Source organism: Podarcis bocagei (assembly GCF_964188305.1).
Source record: "Podarcis bocagei genome assembly, chromosome: 2".
NCBI lineage: Eukaryota > Metazoa > Chordata > Lepidosauria > Squamata > Lacertidae > Podarcis > Podarcis bocagei.
This window is the reverse complement of record NC_138126.1, coordinates 5,351,121-5,364,438: the sequence shown is the minus strand read 5'-3', so window position 1 is coordinate 5,364,438 and position 13,318 is coordinate 5,351,121. Positions and strand designations below refer to the sequence as shown.

At 46.3% G+C, this 13,318-nt stretch overlaps 1 protein-coding gene across 1 annotated transcript in view; it reads left to right on the top strand.

The window, feature by feature from the left end:
- LOC308580643 (uncharacterized protein) overlaps positions 1-13,318 on the top strand; it is a 241,891-nt gene that overhangs the window by 143,698 nt on the left and 84,875 nt on the right. The gene's annotated exons all lie outside the window — the stretch shown is intronic.

Below are 13,318 nucleotides of genomic sequence, written 5' to 3'. Positions count from 1 at the left end.
CTGAGTTTTCCAGTCAGCTTTGCCATTTTTGCACAGCTTGGTTTGCCATTCTTCTTTAGTAAGAACTTTGTTGCCTTTTCATCTCTGGGCTAGTAGCATCCGGGCGGCTGTAGCTGCATACATAAAAAGTCTTTTTCTGGTCCTTTGGGATGTCGGTACCTGTAATTCCTAATAAAACACTTCTGGTTTTTTAACGAAAGTTATTTTAAACATTTTTTTCCATTTCATTGTATATCATCTCCCAGAAAGCTTTTACCATCTTGCAGGTCCACCACATATGATAAAAGGTACCTTTTTTCTTTACATTTCCAGCGGGTATTTATACTTGTCTTGTACATTTTTGCCAGGTTAATGGTAAAGGGAACCCTGACTCTGGGGTTGCGGTGCTCATCTTGCTTTACCGGCCGAGGGAGCCGGCGTACAGCTTCTGGGTCATGTGGCCAGCATGACTAAGCTGCTTCTGGCGAACCAGAGCAGCGCATGGAAACGCTGTTTACCTTCCCACCGGAGTGGTACCTGTTTATCTACTTGCACTTTGACATGCTTTCGAACTGCTAGGTTGGCAGGAGCAGGAACCGAGCAATGGGAGCTTACCCCATTGCGGGGATTCGAACCGCCGACCTTCTGATCGGCAAGCCTTGTGCTCTGTGGTTTAACCCACAGCACCACCCACCAGCTTAGTAGGCGTCAAATACCACTGGTACATCATTTTCATATAATTCTCTTTCAAAGTACAACAGGACGTGAATTTCAGGTCTGTTTTCCATAACCTTTCCCAATCTGACGCCTGGATGTTATGTCTCAAATCTGTTGCCCAGTGTTTCATTACCGATTTGACCTGTTCACCTTTAAAAATTGGGAGTTTTGATCGCAAGTGCTCTACAAAAATATAAAAGGAAGCATTAGAATTATGGATAAAAAAATAGTTACAACCAGACATTCAAAATATTCAAGAGGTAGCTAAAAAATGAAACACACTTGTATAGACTTGCAAACACCTTTTTAGGAGGTGCCAAAAAGAGCGCAGCAAAGATGTTTTTACTCTTTTACTCTCTTTCAAGCTAAGCAAATTGTTGCTGGCTCTGTTGCAGACCCACACTATGCATCGAAGTGCATCTGGCGCACATTTAAAGCACATAACTCCCACCCCACCTAAAAGCTTTCTTCACCCCCTCAGCCCTGCTATGTAAAGCTGGCCAAAGGCATTCCCAGCCACTGAGGCCACTTGGCCCTCTGGTGGCAAACCCTTGTATCGCCTGCCTTTCATAGGCTTCCTCCTCCTCCAGAAAAGGTGTGTGTGTTTGTGGGGTGGGTGGGTGTTAGTGCTGAACTCCAACATGCACTTTTGAGAAGAGGGTGTTGTGTGTGTGTCTCTCTCTCATACCACCTGGAATCTATTGTTTTAACCCTGAGATGACCTCTTCCCCGGAAGGTTTCCAAATTCCTTGATTTGGAAATGCAAGAGTGGGATGATATTATTTTCATCATCATCATCAATTTTATTTATACTTTTCAGATATATACATTTCACTGATTTTACATTCATTTTGACGTTTTAAAACTTGACTTCCTTCCCCCTCTTTCTACAGTCCCTTAAATTCATTTATGATATCTTCTGCCTATCCAAATTCATTTAATTTGCTCATTTAATTGTCTGCTTTAAATATATACTCTTATGAAACTGCAGGTTATAACAACAGTCATGCTAATGTTTTTATCTGTTTACAATTTATTTGTAAATATTCAATAAACCATTTCCATTCTTTTATAAAAAGGTTGTTATCTTGATTTCTTATTCTTCTGGTAAGTTTCGTCATTTCTGCATATTCCATAAGTTTTTGTATCCATGCTTCCTTTGCTGGGACTTCTTTTTCTTTCCATTTTTGGGCTAGTAACATTCTTGCCGCAGTAGTCACATACGTTAATAAATTACACTTTAGGTAGTTCTATTCCTATAATTTCCAGAAGAAAGTTTTCTGGTTTTTGTGGGGGGTTTTTGTGGGGGTTTTTTACCGTTATTTTAAACATCCTTTTCATTTCATTATACAGTCATACCTCGGGTTGAATATGCTTCAAGTTGAGCGTGTTCGAGTTGTGCTCCGCAGCAACTCGGGAGTAATGGAGTGCGTTACTTCTGGGTTTTGCCGCTTGCGCATGTGCAGATGCTAAAAATGACATCATGCGCATGCGCAGAAGCAGCGAAAAACGTGCGTGTGCGTAAACCTGCTGTCGCTAGTTATGTTTGCTTCTGAATGTGAACGGGGCTCCGGAACGCATCCCGTTCGCATCCCAAGGTACCACTGTATATCATTTCCTTTTCTTTCTTTTTTTGCCAACATCACTGCCATTTTTATTGCAAATGTTTTGGATTTAAAGTTTTCTTTAAGAAGACATGAGACAACATATTCCTCTGGCCATCCGTATGTTGCCCAGTCCTCAGCTCTATCTATGGTTCTGAAGCTCTCATTTTTCGTCTTATCTGTTCTGCGTGTGCTTGGTTCCTGGCTCTGTTTTCTTGATACTCTTTCTTTAAGCATCGCCAGCGCCTCATTTCTCTGTCAAAACCATTGCAGCGACCAAAATATCTCATGATGGAGTGCTCTTTGTGGCAATAAATGTCAAGGCAATAAACAACTATTTTACTTTTAAAAATAAACTGAAGGCTTTTAGGGAAGTTTTAAATATCTGATGCTGTGGTGTTTTTTTAATATTCGGTTGGAAGCCATCCAGAGTAGCTGGGGAAACCCAGCCAGCTGCGCGGGGTATAAATTATTATTATTATTATTATTATTATTATTATTATTATTATTATTATTATTATTATTATTATTATTATTATTATTACTCCTTGAGCAGACGGATAATAAGGTTGCATTCTTCGCTGTGCAGATGAGGAGACAGATCTGGGTGCATCGCAAATTAAGGAGAGCTCATGAGCAAAATCTCAAGTCTTCCACCTGGGAAATCAGACTTGTGCGCCTGCTTTTTCTAGTCAATTCACAACTAAGTTCAGCAAAACTCCCAGCACGCCTGGAACAGGCGGGAATTCAAAGAAAGGGCAAAACCCGGATGTAAGCTTCGTTCAGACCCGGAAGTTGTTCTTCTTTGACCGCTTCCGTCACACGGAAACCCCGCCTCTTCTGCTGCAGCTGATAGCGCACAACTTAACGCAGGCGCGATCGGAACAGGAGACGAGGAGGGCCAGGGGGCTTCTGTTGACTAACGGCTGTTCGCGCTCTGCGCAGCCGCCAACGCGGCGCGCGGCACCGCTAGGGCGGTGATTGGCTTTGGCGCACGAGAAGGCGGCAGCTGATTGGCTGGTTCAAAGCTGAGGGGACCGTTTGGCGGGCGGCGGTAGTCGTTAAGCCGAAGAAGCAGATGGCAAAGAGGCGGCGGCTAAACGCCGGAGCTGGGAAGGACGGAGCCGAGTAAGTTCGTCTTGAGGGTGGGGGAGCGACGCTGAGGTAACGGGGCTGCCCCTTTCCTTCAGAAGAAAGCGAGCCGGGGAAACAGTACGTTGAAAAATCAGTTTATTTTCAACCGGCTCTTCCTCCGAGGGGCTCAGAACGGCCCATAACATAGTGGGATCCCCATCTCGTCCTGGCGACAACCCTGTGAGGTGAGTTAGGGCCGGGAGAGCTTCGTGGCCGAGAGCGTTTGAACCGGAGTAATGGCCTTTGGGCCTGGGGTGCCGGATGACCTCATTATATATCATTTCCCAGTAAACCTTAAGCTCACTACAAGACCACCACATATGATAAAAAAAAATCTTTCTCTTTACATTTCGAGTTTTTCCGGCTGATAACGATAATCTTTATTTATCATTGTCCCATACAGAACAACGAAATTGAAAAAAAAACCCAAAAAACATCAGACATTCAGAAACCAACAAGGCTGCTATCCCAGCCTGGTTAGCCCCCTAAAAATTCTGATACCCCATAATTAAATACAATATATTCCCATAGAGACTACAGTGGTACCTCAGGTTACATACGCTTCAGGTTACAGACTCCGCTAACCCAGAAATAGTACCTCAGGTTAAGAACTTTGCTTCAGGATGAGAACAGAAATCACGAGGCAGCAGCAGGAGGCCCCATTAGCTAAAGTGGTTCTTCAGGTTAAGAACAGTTTCAGGTTAAGAACAGACCTCCAGAACGAATTAAGTACTTAACCCGAGGTACCGCTGTACCTTAAAAAGGTAAAGGAACCCCTGACCATTAGGTCCAGTCGTGGCCGACTCTGGGGTTGTGGTGCTCATCTCGCTTTATTTGCCGAGGGAGCTGGCATACGGCTTCTGGGTCATGTGGCCAGCATGACTAAGCCGCTTCTGGCGTACCAGAGCAGCGCACGGAAACGCCATTTACCTTCCCGCTGGAGCGGTACCTATTTATCTACTTGCACTTTGATGTGCTTTCGAACTTCTAGGTTGGCAGGAGCAGGGACTGAGCAACAGGAGTTCACCCCGTTGCGGTGATTCGAACTGCCAACCTTCTGATCGGCAAGTCCTAGGATCTGTGATTTAACCCACAGCACCGCCCATGTCCCTTAAACTGCGTTTAAAACCAAAATCTAATTTGAATAGAAACTGTTTCTCAGGCGGCTAGTCCTAGTCTTTATAACCCTGTACCTTCTTTCAGAAGGCAGACACTGAAAGAGATCATTTCCGGGTTGCGCACTATCCTGCACTATCTCTGCAGCTTTCTTATGGCACCTGGAAGCATAGATTTGATCCAAGGTGGGAAGAGTGCACCCAATTATTCTCTCCACAGTCTTTACAACCCTAGACAGCATTGGTTTTCCCCTGACCGTGCAGCTCCCAAACCACACATACAGACCATAAGTTAATAACACTCTCAACAGTACAATGGTAAAATACCATCAACAGGTCCTTTGAGAGATTATTTTTCCGGAGGATTCTCAGAAAATATAACCTCTGCTGTGCTCTCTTCATCAGGTGTTTGCTGTTTTCTCCCCAGGTTTGGTCATGATATGACCGGTACCAACTCTATGCTGTTTTCAGCCTGTTGTAATCATATTTCTTTAGTCTCTTGATCTTTCATTGTAACTTGGCTTATTAATAATTTTCTTCATATGAAAAATTTGAAGGAAAGGAAGAAAAACACAGCACAGAAAACGGAATAAACACAATTAGCACCAGCACACCCGTCTTTTCCCTCTCTGCACATAGAATCGGGACGGACCCCTGAGGGTCATCCAGTCCAGCCCCTCCCCCCGCAATGCAAGAATCTCAGCTAAAGCATCCCTGACAGATGGCCATCCAACCTCTGCTTAAAATACTCCAAGGAAGGAGAGTCTGCCACCTCTGGAGGGAGACTGTTTTGGGGCATTGGTTTTGGGCATAAGTCCCTCTCAAGGGTTAAAGAAAGGGAGGCCAGATGCCTAGAGAAGCCTGGAAAGAGACACTTCTCTCCCCCTTTCTGCTCCCCCGCCCCGCCACACACACAATCTTTCTCAAAAAATTCACATTGCAGTGTGTGCATTGATGCAAAGGAGCGGGGGTGTCTCCCTTCACGATCAGGTGGGTGCAATGGGAGGAGGGTCTGGATAGGGGGGGAAAATGAGAGGTGGAATTTTTATTTATAGGGGTGGTTTGCATCACTTCTTGCAGACCTGCCTGTGCACCATGGCTCAGTGCTAAAGCGATGGTCATGGGGTTCATGCAAAGCATAGAATCCTAGAATCGTAAGAGTTGGGAGGGATCCCCACGGGTCCAACTCCCTCAGCTCAAACATTCAGGACAGATAGCAAAAAGTAAAAGCGGGGAGGGAGGTGCAGAGAGAGGGGAAAGCAGGGGGGGGGCCAGGGGCACGCCAGCCCTGACACGCATAACAGACCACATGCATGCACACCATTTGAATGGCAATGCCCAGCAACTTGGGGGTGGTGGTTACACACACCTTCCATATCTTCTCCTCAAAATTATTCCTCCTGCGTATTCCCAGTGGGGTTGAGAGACTTCAGAGAAGTGTGACTGGCCCAAGGTCACCCAGCAGCTGCATATGGAGGAGCGGAGACGCGAACCCGGTTCACCAGATTACGAGTCCACCGCTCTTAACCACTACACCACACTGGCTCTCCGAGGAAGCCATGACTACAGTGTCATAATGCCTGGAAGTTGGGCCTGTAGGAGGAGCCGGAACAGACATTTAAAACCAGAATGAAAATATTGCTTGTGTAAAAATATATTTAAGGTTTCGGGGGGGGGGGCGGTTTCAGAAAGGGGATTGATAAGTGTCCATTAAAGAAAGGGGAGCAAGATCTGGGGATGGAATCACAACAGTTGATGCTGAAAACAGAAAATTGTTCATCCAAGGAGAAGCTGAAAAGCTGCATGAAAATGTTACAAGGCTGGAGCCCAGGTGCTAAGTTGGTGTTAAGAAAAGCAAAGCTGCTCAGAGTTAACAGCACTTCTGAAAGCAGATGAAAAGGTGTAATAGACCCTTCAGAGGGTGAATCTCAGATGCTCAAACAACATCATGCTCAATCAGAGCACCAGGGAATGGACAAGACAGGCTCTACGTACCCCTGGGGATATTTTATGCACAAAACTTTTAAGATAACAGTGCAAGAAATTAGCTCACCTTGCCATTATGCCTAATGCTTAGTTGATTGCTTTCACAGGCAATCACTGGCTGAATCCCTAGAGCTTTGGTAAGAATTAAGAATAATTATAAGGGAAAGAAGCATCACCTTGGCAACCTTCCAGTTGCGTTCATGGCACAGGTGCAGAGCAGAAGAAAAACATGTTTATGGGATCTCACAGAAGTGTCTCCCTGGTGTCGACATGGCCATTAACGGACAAAGCACTTTCATAAAATTGGGGACCAATATATTATTTTACGATATATGTGAATGTGTTTGTGTTTGAACAAACACCATAGAATCATCTCAGAACAATTGTGAGTTCATTAAACTACTTCTAGGGGGTGCCATACACCCATGATTTCCCGTTCATGGCAACCCATGTCGGAAGTGCTGATTTTTTTGGTGAATTTCCTTAAAAAGCTCAAAAACATCAACCCCACCCCTGCAAAAATAGCTCAACAACTTTGCCAGCCCCCCAGCAACTGTTGTGTCCGGGTGTTCATTTTGAAAAATGGCAACCCTAGTTTTGGCAAAGCATGAGGCTCTTAATTTCAGGGTTGTGGGTTTGGCCCCCTGCAAGATTCCTCATGGCCCCTTCCAACTCTGGGTTTCAATAAGTTTAGGGTTGGCAAGTGTTTTGAGACCAGGGGGCCACATTCTCTTCTGCATAACCTTCAGGGGGCCACATGTCAGTGTCAGATGCAAAAGTGGGCGGAACAATAATTGCACATCTTACCTATGCAAAGTAGCCTAGCTCTTCCTCAAGTGTTATTCTCTATCCAGCAAGGCAAGCAGGGAGCATTATCAGAGCATCAGGACACATTTCAGCCGAGGGGAAGCATTCAGGAAGGGTTCAAAACAGGGCCGGTGGCAGGATTGGCTAAAGAGGAGTGTGTGACCTACAGACAGCTCTGAGAGCTAGATGGGGAGGCTTGGAGGCCCTTTGGCCTGAGACTCCACATCCGTGCTTTACTGAATCAGAACATGGAATAATCAAGATCAATATGGTCAGTGCTTTTTTTTTCTTTAAAAATGTTTAGGAGTACTCTCAATTTTCCTATTCATATTGAAATACTGTCCCTCAATGAGGCCAAACTTTGAATTCACAAAAAGTTTCTGTGTCCCCCCAGAAAAACACTGGATGTCGTATTGTCTGCTTTGACTCACAGGCCTGAAAAGAATTGAGTGTTCGTTCTGTAGATTTAAGAACAGTTTTATTTTCAGGTAGGTAGCCGTGTTGATCTGACGCAGTCAAAATAAATAAAAAACTTTAAAAAAATTGTCCAGTAGCACTTTATTGACCAACTAAGTTTGTTCTGGGCTTTCGTGCGCATCCACACTTCTTCAGATACCAACAATTTTATTATTTATATAATTTGTTACATATCTAAATAATAAACAATATATATAATAGCACACACGCACATATATATAATTTAATAATTCCAACTCTACAAATCTATGATTCTATGATGGTTCTTAATTTTCTTTAGTGATAATTTTATCTTTTTTTTTTTTATCCACCGCTTTGAGATTGTTGTCACAATCTGGCGGCTATACATATCATGAAATAATACCATAGTAATAAAAATGAATGAAAGGAAATCAGGAACAACCAGAGGGAAGAGAACATAAATAAATGTGTGCATGGGGGGAGGGAGGCTTCAACCCCCCAAATCAAAGTTGCCAGCTTGCATTCCCAATAGTGCAATGAACACCTGGGCGCCTGCCTTTCCACTCCCACTTTGGCTTCTTTCCCTGTCTCCTGGGCGCTTTGTTGAAAAGCTCCTGGACAATAAGGGTTAAAGAAAGAGAATCCGATGTCTAGAGAGGACTGGGAAGAGATATTTCATGCCCCCAACCCACCCTTAACCCCCCCACCTCCACCCATTCCCTGTCTTTTTCTCCAACGGATCAGATTTGGGGGGCGCAGCAGGCTGCAAACGGCACAGTGTAGGAGGCGAGGTGCGTATTAACACAAAGGGGAGGCTTCCCTCCCTTGCACAGTCAGGTGGGTGCCAAGTGGGGGAGGGTCCAGGTATAGGATTTGGAGGACCAAACCATGTCATTACCGAGGAGGCATGTTTAGGCATTGTTTGAGGACTATCCCTGCCTCCAGGTCTGGTCCTGACTGGAAGGATACAGGAATCGGCAAGGGAAACCCACATGACCTGAAAGTTGCTGTGTAATGCCAGGTCAATGATGAATAAAACCACTGCCATCCACAACCTGATTGTGGATGGAGGATTTGACCTGGCATGTGTGACAGAGACCTGGTTGGATGAAGCAGATCCAACTGTCCTTGCCTCTGCTTGCCCACCAGGTTTCTCTTACGCACAGCAACCCAGGTCATGTGGGCGGGGAGGGGGGGTTGCAGGAAGTCATTAGTCTGCACCAGGCGTCCTGTTGGGAAGACCCAGTTTTCTGAGTGCATGTTCTGGAAGTTGGGCAATACAGGCAGTACAGGATTCCTTTTGGTGTACCAACCTCCCCGCTGCACCAGGGATTCCCTGCCTGAGCTGCTTCAGGTTGTGGCGGATATGCTCCTGGAGACACCTAGCTTGGTTGTCTGGGGCAGCATTTCCCAACCTTGGGCCTCCAGCTGCTTTTGGGCTACAACTCCCATAATCCTCAGCTAGCAAGACCAGTGGTCAAGGATGATGGGAATTGTAGTCCAAAAGCAGCTGGAGGCCCAAGGTTGGGAAACACTGGTCTGGGGGAGTTGAACATCCATGCCGACACGACCTTACAAGGGGCCGCTCCACCATGGGAGCAGGGCCAGGGCGGGAGAGTACTAGAGTTCTGTCTAGTCCTGTTACATGGGATCAGTTCCAATCTGTTACCTCCGAGGATGTGGGCAGGCTGCTTGGACAAGTGAAACCGACCACCTGTCTCCTTGATCCTTGCCCATCCTGGCTGATAAAAGTGAGCCGGGAAAGGCTGGGCGATGGGCTCTGCGGGGTGGTGAATGCTTCCCTCTGTGAGGGAGCCTTCCCAGACCCGATGAAAGAGGCAGTCATTAAACCGCTTCTTAAAAAAAACACCCGGCCAATTTAGCCAACTATCGCCCAGTCTCAAATCTACCATTCCTGGGCAAGGTGATTGAGTGGGTGGTTGCCGAACAACTCCAAGCATGCCTGGAGGATGTGGACCATTTGGATCCCTTCCAATCGGGATTCAGGCCTCACCATGGGACTGAAACTGTCTTGGTTGCGCTGGTTGATGATCTCCGGCGGGCTAGGGACAAAGGTGAGAGCTATTTCCTAGTTCTGCTGGATCTCTTAGTGGCCTTTGACACCAGCAACCATAACATCCTTCTGGACCATCTAGAGGAGCTGGGGGCACTGTTATACGGTGGTTCCGCTCCTTTCTCCTGGGCCATGTCCAGAAAGTGGTGATGGGGGGTAAGTGTTCAGACCCCTGGGCTCTCACTTGTGCGGTGCCTCAGGGTTCCGTCCTCTCCCCCATGCTTTTTAATATCCATATGAAGCCGCTGGGAGAGATCATCAGGGTATTTGGACTGGGTGTTCATTAGTATGCAGATGACACCCAGCTCTACCTCTCCTTTAAATCAGAACCAGTGAAGGCGGTGAAGGTCTTGTATGAGTGCCTGGAGGCGGTTGGAGGATGGATGGCGGCTAACAGAGGTTGAATCCTGACAAGACAGAAGTACTGTTTAGGGTGGACAGGGAGCGGGTGGGTGTGGGGGTTTCCCTGGTCTTGAATGGGGTAACTGTGCCCCTGAAGGACCAGGTGTGCAGCCTGGGAGTCATTTTGGACTCACAGCTGTCCATGGAGGCACAGGTCAAATCTGTGTCCAGGGCAGCTGTCTACCAGCTCCACCTAGTACACAGGCTAAAACCCTACCTGCCCGCGGACTGTCTTGCCAGAGTGGTGCACTCTCCCGCTTCGACTACTGCAACACATTCTATGTGGGGCTACCTTTGAAGGTGACCCGGAAACTGCAATTAATCCAGAATGCGGCAGCTAGACTGGTGACTAGGAGTGGCTGCTGGGACCACATAACACCGGTTCTGAGAGATCTGCATTGGCTCCCAGTACGTTTCCGAGCATGATTCAAAGTGTTGGTGCTGACCTTTAAAGCCCTAAACGGCCTCGGTCCTGTATACCTGAAGGAGCGTCTCCACCCCCATGAGATCCAGCGCCGAGGGCCTTCTGGCGGTTCCCTCATTGTGAGAAGTGAGGCTACAGGGAACCAGACAGAGGGCCTTCTCGATAGTGGCACCCACCCTATGGAATGCCCTCCCATCAGATGTCAAAGAGATAAACAACTACCTGACATTCAGAAGACATCTTAAGGCAGCCCTGTTCAGGGAAGTTTTTAATATGTAACGCTGTACTGTTTTTAACACTTGATTAGGAGCCGTCCAGAGTGGTTGGGGAAACTCAGCCAGATGGGCAGGGTATAAATTAATAATAATAATAATAATAATAATAATAATAATAATTACTTGCAAAGTTGCGTACCGCCCCCCTCCCCGTACAATTTGCTCTCTTGCGCAGCTCCAAGCACAATGGAGGGGAGGCGTCAGCACCAACAAAGAGACCCAAGGAAGGACTGGAAGGAAAGGAAGAGGCATCCACGGGAGGAGGGAATTCCGGCTGAGAAAGTGGGGGTAATGGGGTCACTTTGGGGCATTGCCTTGATCTGAGGCATCGGGCCCCCTGAAATGGGCTTTTGTGCGACTGCTGCTGTGCGATGACCCAGAATGCAACCCCTGTGCAAATGACGAGTTGCCTGTGCTTAAGTTGCGTTGTATTGGAGAAATAAAGTTCTGTTTGGTGGGGATGACTGCAAATGCTTGAAGTTCTTTGTAAACCTCAGAGAATATGCAAGGAGGCAAAGCTTCTGTGATAATTCAGATGGTCCAGAAGGTTCAGTTAGTGGAGAATGTGTCTGGTAAGGGGGAAGATGGTCTTGGGGATGTGAAGATCCAAGCATGTCAGCGTGATCTCAGGACTGCAATACCTCAAGGACCGCCTCTTCCCATATAAACCTACCTGGACCCTGAGATCATCTTCTGAGGCCCTCCTTCATGTGCCTCCTCCTTGAGAGGTCCGTAGGGCAGCAACACAAGAACGGGGCCTTCTCTGCAGTGGCTCCCTGTCTGTGGAATGCTCTTGCCAGGGAAGTTTGCCTGGCGCCTTCATTATACACCTTTAGGCACCGGGCAAAAACCTTCCTCTTTAACCAGGCCTTTGGCTAACCTGACTGACATCCTATACCCTTTTAAAATGTGGCTCCTTTCGGAGGGTGGGTGTTATTGGGTTGTTGTTTTTATTCTGGTTATATATGTTGTGATCTTTTCTGTGAACTCCGCTGAGAACTCTATGTATACAACGGTATATACCGGTAAACTCAATAAATAAAAAATAATAAGAATAAGAATATTCTTGTAAAGGGAGTGCGTTTCATGAGTTCAAAAGTGTCCAGATGTAGGTACTCTATGTAGAGCGTGTATATATTTGCATACATTCTAAAAGAATATATTGACCCCAACAAAGGTGCATTGCTATCTAAAATCCAAGCTGACCTTTCCACCCTATGCTGGCCCATGTCAAAACAGGGCAGCTGCTTCTTTGTGTTCTTGCAAACATGTTTTCTCCAGCTCTGCATCTGCTCCTCAAGCCACAGAGAGACTCCAGAAGGTTGCCAGGGCGATGCCTCCCCGCCTCATAAATATTCTTATTTTTCCCAGGGATTTCTCCAGGGATTTCTCCAGTGATTCATAATTTCTCACACTGAGTCTGAAAAGTTTGGTGCATAAAATATCCCCTGTCTTGTCAATTCCCTAAACAGCTGCAGACGGTGAGAGGGATAGAGCAAAAAGCCTACATCACAAATGAAAAGTGGCTGTGCTTTTCCTTCTTTCCCTCGTGCTTTTAGGACACCCTAAACGGGCTAGTTTTAAATGTCACCACAAACATATTTTTGAGGGTGGCAGGTTGGGCACAACCATCTCATCCCCCTGCAATCCCAAGGGATGTGTTAGAGCGCCCCAACCTTCCCGGTGGCCCCTGAAAGCCTATTTTGGTTTAAGAGAGGGATGAAGCTAATATTGTTTTCAGGGTGGGTTGCTTGAACCCCCTATGTGAATTTCCTGTTGTTCTTGATGACAAGGAATGGGTTTCAAGTCCCCGTGCCCTATGTGGCCCCTTCAGCCCCCATTTTGGTTTAAGGGCCCAACGAACCTGAACGTTTTGCTTGGGATGGGCTGTGAGGACTCAACACAACCAACTCATCAATTCTTTTAATAGTTTTTTTATTTTATTTTGCAAGTGTAAGATTATAGCAATACAACCGTACATATCTATATATAAAGATCTCTCCAAATCTTTGGACTTCTCACCTTCCCCTCCAAGGGTTTTCAACTGCGTACTATTCAATAGTCGATATTTTACATCACTCCATTTTCTCCATAGCAATTGCTACATTACAAGTGTTATTGCAATCCTGCTAATGTTTTCATCTGCTTACAGTGGTCATCAACTCATCAATTCTGATCAGGAGGAATGGGTTTTGATTTCCCCCGATCTTCCACGGGCTCCAAGAAACTCCCCCCTTTTCTAAACTTAAGGGCCCAATGGAGCTAACCATTTTTGTGGGTTTCATGCAAACTCTCTATAAGCGTGGTCTGTTGCATGTCCCCACAGCCATCTATGGGTCCCAGAAACACAAGGGTCCTGAACA